Raw genomic sequence first — 14,631 nt, 5'->3', positions numbered from 1 at the left:
GTCTGGAAGGAGATGTTGCTACCATTATTGCCCTCTATTTGTTTGCATTGTCATTGAAGATTGGTCCTTTAGTCTTCTTGCCTTTAGACTTTTCCAGGTGATGGTCAGTCACCCTACTTCTCAAGACCCCAAACCCAAGAAATCTCTGGTGCTCTGCTCCAGTACAGTGTGGGGCTGGCCTACTAATTTTTGAGACTTAGTAAGCATTCGACCTGAGGTTCAGATGCTTGTTTTTCATTCTGCAAGCATCCATTTTTTATAGCCCTACTTGCCCTGTGGGGGAAAAACATCTTCCTTTTCCCTACAGGGGTAAAGAGGATATAACAGTACTCCCTAGGATAATGAGTTTCTTTAAAAGAATTTCTTACATTGACTAGGCTTGGGTGTTAGCAGTAGATATTTAAAAGATCAACTTTAACATCCCTTTGTCATGGAGGGAGGCTCAGCCTTTGAAATTTGACAATATTTCTCATTGTCTACATATGCAAACACAAATATGCACACTCTACTGCATATTCACAAAAGATTTGTAGAAAATAATAAAAAAAAATGTTATCTGTGGTTACCTCAAAGCAAAGAAGATGGATTGGTTATTAGAAACACACTATGAGGGTAAAGGAGGCTGGTTGCACAGTGGTTAAGCATACAGCTGCTAACCAAAAGATTGAGAGTTCGAACCTACCAGCCCTTCCTCCGAAAAAAGATGTGGCAATCTGCTTGCATAAAGAATACAGCCTTGTAAGCCCTTTGGAGCAGCTCTACTCTGTCCTGTAGGGGCACTATGAGTCAAAGTTAACTTGACAGCATTGGGTTTGGTTTTTTTACTAGGGGAAGGTTCAGTAGATTATGTTTTTCTTTTTTATTTAATTTTTATTTCTTTATTTGGAATAGACTATAAGCAAATCAAATGGTATAAAACTATATACAGTGAAAATATTCATTCCCTTCCTTCTTAGGCATCTACTTTCACTCCCTAGCTTATCAGTTTCTCAAGCACTGTTTGAAAGATATGTAATAGATATATGAGCAATGAGTATAATCTTCTACTATATACACTACTGTGTGCTTTGCTTTTCCACTTAACTATATATCATATCAGTATATAAAGCCCCCTCTTGTTCTTTTACAAACATGCATTTGCATTTATTACTACTTTTTTGGAAGTAATGGAATATTTTTCTCTTTTTATTTCTTCCTACCATTCTTTTATATATTTGGGAAGAATTTTTTGAGCAGAAGTTTAATCTGTTCCTTAATCTTGCCCTTTACATATATATATATATATGTAAAGGACAAAATTAAGAAGGGTTGGTGGCACAGTGGTTAAGCGCTTGGCTTCTAACCTAAAGGTCAGTGGCTTGAACACACCAGCTGCTCCACAGAAGAAAGATGTGGCAACCTGCTCTGTAAAGATTACAGCCTTGGAAATCCTATGGAGCAGTTTTACTCTGTCCCATAAGGCCGTTATAAGTCAGAATCAACTTGACAGCGACAGGTTAACATATACATGTATGTATATGTGTGTGTGTGTATAAAACATTTACAAAATGATTATCTATTTTACTTCATCTCTGTTTACAAGTAGTGTACCCTTCTAGATTATGTATTGAGGGGTCTGAGAAAAACATTCACTAATGATGTTAAATTTTATCTGTGTTCAATTTATTGAATGAAGAAATCCCAACCAGCATCTAATTCAAGTCTGGACTCAATATATTATGATCCTTCCTGATCTCTCTCTTTCTTTCCTTTTAGAGTAATAAATTCAGAAATGACTTTGGCTGTTTCCTTCAGGGAATAGGCAATTTCTGTATTGATTTAAATATCTGTATAGCCTTGGAGCTTCCCATTTAATCCTTTGAGTTTCTTCTCTCTTTTGTGCATGTGAGTAAGCTACGTGGCTTGAATGGAGAATGGATTTTGGGAGAAAACAATCTAGAACTGCCTAGAAGGGCATGATATTAACCATTTAAAGCTGGGAACTCTCACAACCATGGTTCATTAAAGTTTAACAACAACATTTTTCAGCTTCTAATATTTGGAAGGCCTATATTTGGAAATACTCTGCTCCCTATAGATAAAACAGGAAAAAGCTGTAATTGCATAATTAGCTCCTGTTGAACAACAGTAGCCTGTATCCTGAAGCTGTTTGAATCTGCCCTTAGTTGAGACCTGCCCATATGGCATTAGCTTGCCAAACTTCTTGTGGTTGACATTTGCTGAGTTCCACACTTGAGGTTGGAATTTCACCGAACTACTTCCTTGTCCATTCAGACACCCCTGATGCTTATGTCTTTGTTGAGGCTTATAGGTCCCTGTGATTGCTGAGGCCCACTGTCATTTATTTAAATCTGTCACATGCAGCCTACCTGTTAAGGAACTGCTGGTCATCCTTAGAAACAGACACTCACCTGGAGATAAAGTGACAATAAGCTGCAGTGACCTGCCAAGATAGTATGTTAAGGACCCTGAGGCTTCATGCCTCTTTCCCAAGCCAACAAGTAAAAGTCAATTTGTAACAATTGTAAATTTACGCAATTGTGAAAATCAGCTTTATGGCCCAATGGAGGCATCTAGAAGCATCCAATTCAAAACGCCCTGCCCATACAAAAATTCTAGTCTTCAAATATGCACTGTCTTGGTAATGTATATTTTACTCCTCCATATTCTACTCCTTATAAATACCTCATGGTTTTCAACCATACACCATATATTGGGGTAACAAGAGGGCTCAATTAATAGCACTTCTCTTCCACACCCGACTACTAAACCAGTTGAGAAATAGGACAAAAAAATACATATTAAAGACAAAGCCAACATTGGTAAATGGTTTCCTTAGTACCAAAGCCTAGGTTTATGACTTAAGTTCCTAGCATGATTGAGTTGATACATGTTTCCTTTTTTAGGGACAGAACCTGAATCTGGAAGAGCGAAGCAGAATCATGTTTCTTGTAGGCATGGATGTATTGAATTTTAAATATGAGAAAAAAAGTCTACCAAGCTGTCAGACAGAAAAACGTGTAAGCCAGCTAAAGAAGAGTAAAAAACTAAGTTGAGCTTAGATGTCTCAATGCCAAAACCAAACCTGACTCACAGCAACCCTGTAGGACAGAGTAGAACTGTCCTGTAGGGTTTTCAAGGAGCACCTAGTAAATTCGAACTGCCGACCTTTGGTTAGCAGCTGTAGCACTTAACCACTACGCCATCAGGGTTTCCATATTAAATCCTATGTAAACTAATGTAGTGGCTATTTTTCCTCATGTATTGAAACTAAAAGTATTTGGTGTGCAAACAACTATTTGGACTCATTACTATAGTAATGATTACATTTTCTGAGTTATTGGTAAACTTTAGTTTGGAAGACATTATTGTATTTATTTGTTTTTTCATGTACCCATCCTTATTGTCAGTCTATTTTTTAGGTCTTTTCCTCCTCTTTATTTCATACATGAGATCTGTGTAAAAGGAACAAATAATTCTACTAGTTCATTTTCCTTTGCAATTTTCACGTTGGTGTTTTTATTTAGTGATATGTATGTCTTTTTAATTTTAAATAATCAGCTCTTGTTTATTACTGCTTTACTTAGTTAACTTTATTTAGATTGATTAAAAAAGATAAACTGAAAATCCAATAGCTTTTCCAACTAACACTGAATAATGAAAAAAAAAATATACTGAAAAAATATAGCTTACACAAGTGCATAAAAAGACATTTTAGCCTTTGTATCATTAGCTAAAGATAAATTTCCTATGCAATGATTTATTTTCTTTCATGTTGTGAGTCATCTCCCACAATAACTAACTAGGATTGGATTTTGCTGTATTACTGGCTACATATCATATTTTCAGATTTGATGTTTGTTTAATTTCACTCATAAAAAATGACAACTAATAGATGTTTAATTACACTTTATCTCAAACGCTAAATCTTCCTCATTAAATAATGTATCTCTAAATTTCAATTCCATACTGAGCGATTTATATTGTATATGTTCCTTGTGAATGTGCCAACAAAAGTTTCATTCCCTAGTCACCTGAGAGAAAATTTTCAAATAAGAAGAAATTGTCCCCAATGGTACAGAGTAATAACTGTTATGTTGATGCAAGCTTTGATATGAAGAGTGCATAGATTGGTGAACTCCTGGGGCCACTTACTAAGCCTGCTGATTTAACAGAGTCTGCAAGGTTAGGCCTTTCTCCATTGTGATTGGAATTGGCCTTCAGGGCTACATGTGGACCCATAAATGCTATAAAACGGAGAATACAAACTTAAGCCATTATCTAGTATTCTCTTCAAAGAGTGCAATATTTGTGTTATTTATGTGTCGGTGATTAACAATGTTAGTTTTCTCCAGGAGTGAAAAACTTCTTTCCTTCTTGTAAAGCACAACATTCCTGTGGACTGTCTTCTTTTGTTTTTCAGAAAATAGTTCAAATGTGTCTTGCTGGGGTGGATCAGCAGAATGAGGCCTCTTGACATCAAGTGACCCTTCACAGTTCTTGAGGGTGTGATTCTATCAGACATCAAGTTTGATTAAACTGAGACATAAAGTAAATTTTGGTGAGGTAAATGTTAAAATAGTTTTATATAAAATTGAAATGAGGGAAAATGTTTATAGTGTGCTATAAATGTTTCCTCATGTATATGATGGAATTATATTGCAGCCACATTTTTTTTTTTTCTTCTTCTTATGCGTCAGTTTATGGAGGATTGTACTCAGACCTAAGTGAGTATTTCTCAGACTTGGGGCTCATACCCACAAGGTGTGCTGTGTTGTACACAAGGTAAAGGAGCCTGTGCCAGGATCTGCATGGAATCACTTTCTGTCTGCTGCCCAGAGCCTCTGCTCCAGGTAGACCTTTCTTTAGTACCTTTAGCCCTCTGCCAGCATTAGCACCTGCATGTAGTTTAACTTCAGTCAGTAGGCAGTATTTTAGGCAGAAGCCTGACAGGAAGGAAAAACATGTTGTGGGGAAGTGCAGAGTATTTCACTTCTCCTTTTATGCTTGGGAGGGCGGTAACTAAAAGCTTTACTTGCTGAGAATTTGACCTCCAGTATAAACCCAGGATTTCTGTAGTTCTTGTCCGTGTAATAGCCACCCTTTAGAACAAAATCTCCTCATTATAGGGTATTTGCAGGATATGGCTCAGCTCTCTGCAGTTGACAGTTGAGCGATAAAATGGCTCCCCAGGGGCTGCTTGCAGACTTGAATGGGTCAGGCATGACACTGACCCTGGTGAGCTGAGTCACGCTGAGCTTGCAGGTGCTCCATTATAAACAGCCTCAGCTTTGGGAGGCTTAACCTTCTGATGCAGCTCCTTTCAGGATACATATATGCACAAAGCCTTTTATTTGTCTCAAACAATTTTTCTCTTGGTTATTCACACACATTTGAGTTGATGGTCCTAAGAAGTACATTACTGTGAGTCAGCATTGAGTGGGGTCTTTCCACATGGAGTGAATCTTTTTGAGAGATATTTATGAAATAAATGTGTGTTTGTTCCATACTACTTCACACATGTAATATTACATTTGTCTTATTTTCTCAAATCAAATTAAATTTCATAGTTAAGACTCATAGTAAATTTTCAGTATTTCATCTTTTTTTTTTTTTTTTAGTTGTCTATTAGTTTGCTATTGCTGCTATAACCAATTACCACAAACAGAGAGTGATTTGAAACAATACAAAATTATTATTTTACAGTTCCGTAGGACAGAAGTCTGACATGGGTCTTGTTGAACTAAAACCAAGGTGTTGATGGTGCTGTGTTCCTTTTGGTGGCTTCAGGGAAACTCATTCTCTTGCCTTTTCCAAATTCTTGAAGCTCCTGGTATTTCTTGATTCATAGCCCTCTTCATCCATTTTCAAAACCAAAAACAGCAGGTTGAGTCCTTCTCGTATATCCTCACTCTAACTTCCTCTTCTGTATCCCTGATTCCACTTTTGAGGACTCTTGTGATTACATTGGATTCACAGGGATAATCCAGCATCATTTATTTTATGGTCAGCTAATTAGAAACCTTTCATTACATTTGCAACTTTAATTCCTTTTTGCCATGTAAGGTGACATGTTCTTAGGTCCCAGGGATCGGGATGTAGATATCCTTGGAGAGGGAGGCATTATTTTGCCTATCGCAAGCTATATGGAATCTCGAGCTTTTCTTCAGACAAAAGGGCCTAGTATTAAGGCTTACGCAATTGCTTTTATTGCTTACATGCTTCTTCTACTGCTTGAGAACGTTTCCCATCTTTCAGACATTGTGCTCTCCACTTGCTCCTTCACAGAGGCACCCACCATCACTCGGATTAATGAACTGCTACCACGGGCATGCACACATCCTCTCCCCATGTGAGAGGATCCACCTTTAGGTACTTTGTGGGAGCAGGTCTCAGTTCCTGCCAATGGCAATAGAACCATGGTTGACCTTTCTAGTCTTGAAATTGCCCTGTCCTCTAGTGTCCAGTCTAGGAAATCCTCCTCTGACTGTAGATCACTCCTTGTCTTCCAATGAAGTCAACAGCCTTTTGTCTCACTCTCATCCTTTTATACCAGCTTAATTCCTTAATGGAGTTAATCTTAAAATCAAAGGCAAAAGACAGGGGTGAGGGATAGCCCCTGTGGCTCATTAACCTAGGTGGTACAAAAAGCTTAGTTACTGTTTTAGAAGGAAAATCCATGAAAGGAAAATTTCCAATCTTTCTTTACTAGAATTTTTTTTTTTTTGGATATTTTATTTTTTATTTTCCTCTTCTTTGCTTCCTTTTATTTCCTTTCTTGTCCTCTATTATCTCCTACTATAAATAGAGGGGAGGGAAGATATCTTAGATGATTTATTCCTATCACATGTCTTATATTAATTACATGTATACTTTTGCAGCTAAGTCTGTACCTCTATGTACTAGTTCATTTATCTAGGAGCTAAAATATTATTTATTTCATGGCAGGGCAAGGGCAGAAAAAAAATGCATTGTTTTCTGCAGTAATGTTATGGATTGAGTTATGTCCTCCTCCCCCAAAAATATAAGTTGAAGTCCTAACCCCTGTAACTTGATTGTGACACAGTTTGGAAATAAAGTGCCTTTTTTTTCTGTTATGTTAATGAGGTCATAATAGAGTAGGGTGGGTCCTAAACCTAATCCCTTCTGAGTGGTGTTATATAAAGGGGAGTATAAACACAGAAAGATGCATAGACAGAAGGAAGAGACCATATGAGTACTTGTCTACAAGCCAAAGAATGCCAAGAAATGACACATGGAACATTAATGACACATAGAACACTAGTGACTGAAGATCAGATGAGTTGTGAGATGACATCAAGGACTGAGCTGACACCAAGGACATCATACATGAAGAAAGGAAAAGGTCATTAAAAAGGAAAAAAGAAGAAAACAAAATTAATATCAGAAAAGACTCTGAAACTTGCTCTTGAATGTGGAGGAGCTAAAGGTAATGGAAGAAATGATGAAGTAACAGGTGAACAGAAGATCTCAAAGGGTGGCTCAAGAAGACAAAGTAATGTATTATAATAAAATGTGTAAAGTCCTTGAGTTAAAAAAACCAAAGAGAAGAACATGCTCAGCGTTTCTTAAGATGAATAAACTGAAGATAAAAATTCAAGCCTTTAGTCACAATATTGAAAAAGTCTACGGAAAAATATAGAACAATGCAGAAAACATCAAAAGAAAATGGAAGGGATACACAGACGTACAACCATTTCAGGAGGTAGCACATGATCGAGAACAGATGGCATTGAAGGAAAAAGGCCAAGCTGTCCTGAAGGCACAGGAGAAAAACAAGGCTTCTGGAATTGACAGAATACCAGCTGAGATGTTTCAACAAATGGATGTAACACTGGAAGCACTGACTCATCTATGCCAAGAAATTTAGACGACAGCTACCTGGCCAGCCAACTGGAAAAAGTATCTGTGCCCACTCCAAAGAAACGTGAATTACAACAGAATTCAGAAATTATAGAAGACTATCGTTAATATCACATGAAAGTAATTTTTCCTAATGATAATTCAAAAATGGCTGCAGCAATACGTCCACAAGGAACTGCCAGAGATTCAAGCAGTATTTAGAAGAGGACTTGGGACAAGGGATATTATTGCTGATGTCTGATGGATCTTGGTTGAAAGCAGAGAATACCAGAAAGATATTTACCTGTGTTTTATGGACTATGCAAAGTCATTTGAGTGTATGGATCATAACAAATTACAGATAACATTGTGAAGAATGGGAATGCCAGAACACTTAATTTTGCTCATGTAGAACCTGTACGTAGACCAAGAGGCATTTGTTTGAACAGAACTGCATGGTTTAAAATAAGGGAGTTTGTGCGTTGGGGTTGTATTCTTTCACCATACTTATTCAGTCTGTGTGCTGAGCAAATAATCTGAGAAATTGAACTATATGAAGAAGAATGCAGAATCAGGGCTGGAGGAAGTCTCATTAACAACGTGCAATATGCAGATGACATGACCTTCCTTGCTGAAAGCAGAGAGGACTTGAAGCACTTACTGATGAACATCAACACCTTCAGTATGGATTATACCTCAACATAAAGAAAACAAAAATCCTCACAACTGGACCAATAAGCAACATCATGATAAATGGAAAAAAGATTGAAGTTGTCAAGGATTTAATTTTACTTGGATTAATAATCAGTGCCAATGGAAACAGCAGTCAAGAAATCAAAAGATGTATTGCATTGGGCAACTCTGCTGCAAAAGACCTCTATAAGTTTTAAAAAGCAAAGATGTCACCTTGAAGAATAAGATATGCCTGACCCAAGCCATGGTATTTTCGATTGCCTCATATGCATGTGAAAGCTGGACAATGAATAAGGAAGACCAAAGGACAATTATTGCCTTTGAATTATGATGTTAGTGAAGAATATTGAATACACCATGGACTTCCAGAAACATGAACAAATTTGTCTAGGAAGAAGTACAGCTAGAATGCTCCTTGAAAGCGAGGATGGCGAGACTTCGTCTCACATACTTTGGACATGTTATTAGGAGGGACTGGACCCTGGAGAAGGACATTATGCTTGGTAAAGTAGAGGGTCAGCAAAAAAGAGGAAGACCCTCAATGAGATGAATTGACACAGTGGCTACAACAATGGGCTCAAGCATAGCAATGATTGTGTGGATGGCACAGAACCAAGCAGTGTTTTGTTCTTTTGTACATAGTGTTGATAAGAGTTGGAACCCACTCAATGGCACCTAACAACAACAACAAGAACTGTCAAGAAAGGACTCTCCCCTAGAGCCAATGCCCAGATTTGGACTCCTAGCCTCCAAAACTGTTAAACAATCAACTTCTGTTCTTTAAAGACACCAACTCTGATATTTTTATATGACAGCACCAGGAAATTAAGGCATAAACATATATATATATATATATATATATACACATATATACATATATATGGAACACAAATAGAGGAGGTATTTTTTATAGTAATATAGCAGCAGACAAAGTAAGGGTGGAAAATCTTTGGAGTTACGTTGTAACAAACTGAAACCGTAAGTGAGCTATTTAAGTTGGGATAGAGTGAGAATGACTAATCAGAATAATGAAATTTTCCTAATAAAAGAAAGGGAGAGGGAAACTGAAGAAGTCAGGAAGGAGGAGGAGTGGAAGGAAAGAAAGAAGGGAGAGAGAGGAGAGAAGAAGAAAGACAAAAAGAAAAAAAGTGAAAGGAAAAGAGTCTAAACTTAAATGATACTTTCCTAAGTGTATGCTTATCTTTAAAAAGGCCACATATTTTTATTTTTTTATAATAACAAAATCAACTCTTTGTGCCATCAAATATCACTAGCACAACCACATTCTGGAATGGGCTTAGAGAAAAAAAAAAAGCTTAGAGAAGTAACACCAAACAGGAAACTGACAATATGGAGTAGTGGCACTCACAGAAATGGATGAGTGCATTATTTAATGCACAGCCTGGGTAATTGCTGTATCACATGCCATAAGGGGATCTATCGTGCAGTCACTGCACCACATATAAATTTAAAATTGGGCAGAGATTTGATTTTGAGATACCAAAGATGCTTTTAGCAGTAATTTGCTTTTGTAGTATTGCTGTAGGATACTATGTATTAAATATGATAATTACTTTGCAAAATTTATAACTAAGACAAATTATTTTCCTTTGTTCGCCTTTTTCCTTTCTAAGTGATCTGTAATTGTTTTTACAGCACTTCAACCTGAACTATTCTATACTATATAATGAAAGCCATTTTGATGTTTTCATTGTTTTCCTGGGATTAACAGATCCTAGCTCTTGGGTATTGCCAAACCTCTGGATTTATACCTTTTTACAATGTCATTAAAAAATCATGACCTTTCTCTCTAAAAATCCTATTAGTTTAAGTATTATGCTACTTGGAGACAAGTAAAAATAGTTGACTGCATTTTTAAAATGTTCCTTTACTCACTGTATATTGAAAATAATAAATTTTATAGTTTATATAGCATCATGATAAATGGAGAAAAGATTAAAGTTGTCAAGGATTTAATTTTACTTGGATCCACAATCAATGCCCATGGAAGCAGCAGTCAAGAAATCAAATGATTTATTGCATTGGGCAAATCTGTTGCAAAAGACCTCTTTAAACTGTTCAAAAGAAAAGTTGTCACCCTGAGGACTAAGGTGCACCTGACCCAAGCCATGGTATTTTCAGTCGCTTCATATGCATGCAAATGCTGGACAATGTATAAGGAAAACCAAAGAAGAACTGATTCATTTGAATTATGGTGTTGTTGAAGAATATTGAATATACCATGGATTGCCAGAAGAATGAACAGCCTGTCTTGAAAGGATTACAGCCTGAATGTTCCTTAGAAGCAAGGATGGCGAGACTTTATCTCACTTACTTTGGCCATGTTGTCAGGAGGGACCAGTCCCTGGAGAAGGACATCATACTTAGTAGAGAGTCAGTGAAAAGAGGAAGACCCTCAATGAGTTGGATTCACACAGTGGCTCCAACAGTGGGCTCAAGCATAACAACAATTGTGAGGATGGCGCAGGACCATTCAGTGCCCTCTGAGTCGGAATCAACTGAATGGTGCCTAACAACAACAACAACATAAGTATAAAACATGACAAAACAATATTCTTAATTTAAACAAAAAGTAGAATAGCTAGAGTGTTTGTTGTTCTGCTCCCCCTTCACAGCTATATGCCCAAACCTCCTAAAAAACAACTGGGTGCATACTATGCTGTAAACGGTATTGTTTGATTGTATGAATAAATAGTATTTAGTATTTTATACTGGCTTCCAGTTAATATATCACTGCCAAGGCGTGTAGGGTCTAGTGGGGAATAGGGAAAAGAAAACACGTTAGGGGACATATGTTGAGCTAAGGTGGACATAAGGAAACAATCTTGAGGAACATACAAATGGTTCCATGCCTCTATGGAGGTCAATTTCCTGGCCAGGGAAACAATGAATCAAATCTGTTTTACATGGCAAAGGAAGAACAGTTTGTTGTTGTTTTTTCAAATTTAAATAGTACAACTTCATGTTTAAATAAAACCAGTAATCTGGCTGCCATCGAGCTGATTCTGACTCACGGCAATCCCATGTGTTATCAGGGTAAAACCTGTCCACGGCGTTTTCAATGGCTGAATTTTTGGAAGTAAGTGGCCAGGCCTTTCTTCTGAGCTGCCTCTGGGTAGACTGGAACCTCTAATCTTTTGGTTAACAGTCAAGTGTCTTAACTGTTTGTACCACCCAGGGACTCCAATATATAAATGCTGGAAAAAAAATTCAATTTTTTGACTTCCATTACAACTTCCTGACATTCAGGGTGATTGGAAATGAAGTTGTTGTTATTAGGTGCCGTCCATTCGGTTCTGACTCATAGCAAACCTGTGTACAATAGAATGAAACACTGCCCAGTCCCCCACCATCCTCACAATCGTTATGCTTGAGCCCATCATTGTAGCCACTGTGTCAATCCATCTTGTTGAGGGTCTTCCTCTTTTTTGCTGACCTTCTAATTTACCAAGCATGGTGTCCTTCTCCAGGGACTGGTCCCTCCTCATAACATGTCCAAAGTATTTGAGATGAAGTCTCAACATCCTTGCTTCCAAGGAGCATCCTGGCTGTACTTCTTCCAGGGCAGATTTGGTTCCTCTTCTGGCAGTCCATGATATATTCAATATTCTTCGCCAATACCATAATTCAAAGGTGTCAAATGAAGAGAGAGAGCAAAATACTATCTTTTGTCTTTGTGTTTGCTACTTCCAAAATAATGTTTCCTGAAGATTTCTCTTATGATTTAAATAGATTATTCTCATCATGAGAAAGGTTTTTTGTTTGTTTATATATTTTTTTTAGTTGAAAGATATGCATATCCTAAGTTATGTTTTTCTTCTATTCTTGCCTCCTTTTTTTTCCTAAAGCATTCCTACATTCTGCCCTCACCTTATTTCCTTTATTGTCTACTTTCTAGTTGTGCTGCCGTGCACATATATCCCTTTCTGACATCTGCAAACTTATTTTTCCAGGCACCTTGTCTTTCATACACTAACTCCCTCTGACGTACAATTCATCTTCACTCACACCGTCTCATAGATCCAAGTCATCTTTTTAAACAGCCTTGCAGTTCCTCTCTTCTACATATTCTTTCTCTGTCACTGCATACATGTCCTCACTTATTATCTGTCTTTCACATGTATTCCTTGGCTAATGTCTAAGTCAACAAGGCCAAATTCACAGCAAAAAGTCAGTAGTGCCAATCCACCACACCTCAACTGCACAGATATGTCACTTAGTAGTTACCTAGAAACACTCATGTTAGCTTTCTACAGCATTAAAACAGTATTTGATGAACCACAACATTGACTCCCTGTCTCTTACATGAGCATAACCCCTTGCCGTCAAGTGGATTCCAACTCGTAGCGACCCTATAGGACAGAGTAGAACTGCACCATAGAGTTTCCAGAACTGCCGACCTTTTGGCTAGCAGCCGTAGCACTTAACCACTACTCTGCCAGGGTTTCTTACATGAGCGTCCACACACATAAATTCACACCACATGCACAAAAGTTCACAGACTTCCCCTGCCACTCTTCAATGCATCGTTATCTGTAGGCTAGTGACTTAAATTGCGTTCACAGAGGACACAGGGGAAGGCCTATATTGTGGAGCATAGGACATAGAAAGGAGGGAGCAAAGCTGGAGAAAATTCTTAAGCTTGTGAGTCAAACATCCTTGGGGAGATGAGTGAACACAATGCCTATGTGACAACAGCATGTGAAGGCTAACCGGAAGTGGAATGGAAACTGTCAACACGCATATTTTATACCTCTTTGTCTTTTAAAAAGTCAAGAAATTATCATCAAACTATATCTGGAAGTATCCTAATTCAAGTGAGGTTACAAGAATGTTTTTGGAGGCAATAGTTCAGAGCGCGATCTCTAATTTACAACGAAGTAATGCTATTTCCCTACCTGAAGATAAACTTTAAAATAAGATTATCTTTGATTGTTTTTCAGTAGATAATTTACTACTTTTTAGTATGCTTCCTTGTAAATAAAATGTTTGAAAGAAAACAAGTTCTTCATGGACCAAGAAAATTAGCTTAAAAAAAAAAAAAAAAGAAATGCTCACTTTGGCAGGACATGTATTAGAATTGGAATGATAACCGAGAAGATTCATATGGCCCCTGCACAAGGATGACAGCAGGTTCACGAAGTGTTCCATATTCTTTTGCCGAGTGTATTCTCAATAACAACAGCAAAATAAATAAAATAAGGTAAAATAATTAACACTGATTTGGGCTACTATTTTTTTTTTTTATCAGACTAATCCAATAAAAGTGAAACCTGAGGAATTAAAAACATATGTTGTCTAAATCCAAGTTGATAACACAAATTAAAATTAAATTAACTATATCTTTCTAATTCTAGTTCATACTTAAAAGATACTAATGGAAACTTTCCTTTTCTAATTTTTAAAATTCAGAGTAATATCTTCTCAAGAAGTATACTACATGTCAAACACAGATTACAGAAAGCATCTGGTATTGTTCAAAAACAGGTTGGAAATATAATTAAAGCAGATTTTGTATCCTCAGGCCTGAAAATGCATTAGATTCTTCTTGTATATTTTTCCACGGTGATTCAAATTTTTTACCTCACCTTGCATTGATTCAAGTGATAAAGGCCTTTTTTAAAATTAGAATTTTTGTTGGCTCTGTGCTAAAGATACTTTATGTATTATCTTTTCATATTTAAATAAATTATTATATATACGTAGAATTAAATAAAGCTGTATTGTGGCATAGTGGTTAAGTGCTACAGCTGCTAACCAAAGGGTCAGCAGTTCAAATCTGCAAGGTGCTCCTTGGAAACTCTATGGGGCAGTTCTACTTTGTCCTATAGGGTCGCTATGAGTCGGAATCAACTAGATAGCACTGGGTTTGGTTTGGTTTTTTGTATTGTTTTAAGATATTTATATTCAGTGTTACATTTATACTCTAATATTTCTGAATCAGAGGACTTTTTCTATTTCAAAATTTTCTTAAAATATTTTTTCAGATTTTTTAATATTATTTGGTCATTTCCAGGTACAAATACATTTTAGAAGAGGTTGGGCATGTGTGAG

General features: G+C 36.9%; 1 non-coding gene across 1 annotated transcript; it reads left to right on the top strand.

The window, feature by feature from the left end:
• Nucleotides 1-13,629: 13,629 nt before the first annotated feature.
• Nucleotides 13,630-13,734, top strand: LOC126084914 (U6 spliceosomal RNA). Its single transcript, XR_007519142.1, has one exon. It is a non-coding gene; the product is annotated as a U6 spliceosomal RNA (small nuclear RNA).
• Nucleotides 13,735-14,631: the final 897 nt, after the last annotated feature.

Source organism: Elephas maximus, chromosome 10 (genome assembly GCF_024166365.1).
Source record: "Elephas maximus indicus isolate mEleMax1 chromosome 10, mEleMax1 primary haplotype, whole genome shotgun sequence".
Classification (NCBI taxonomy): domain Eukaryota; kingdom Metazoa; phylum Chordata; class Mammalia; order Proboscidea; family Elephantidae; genus Elephas; species Elephas maximus.
The sequence above is the reverse complement of the archived record's forward strand: the minus strand, read 5'-3'. Positions and strand labels throughout refer to the sequence as shown.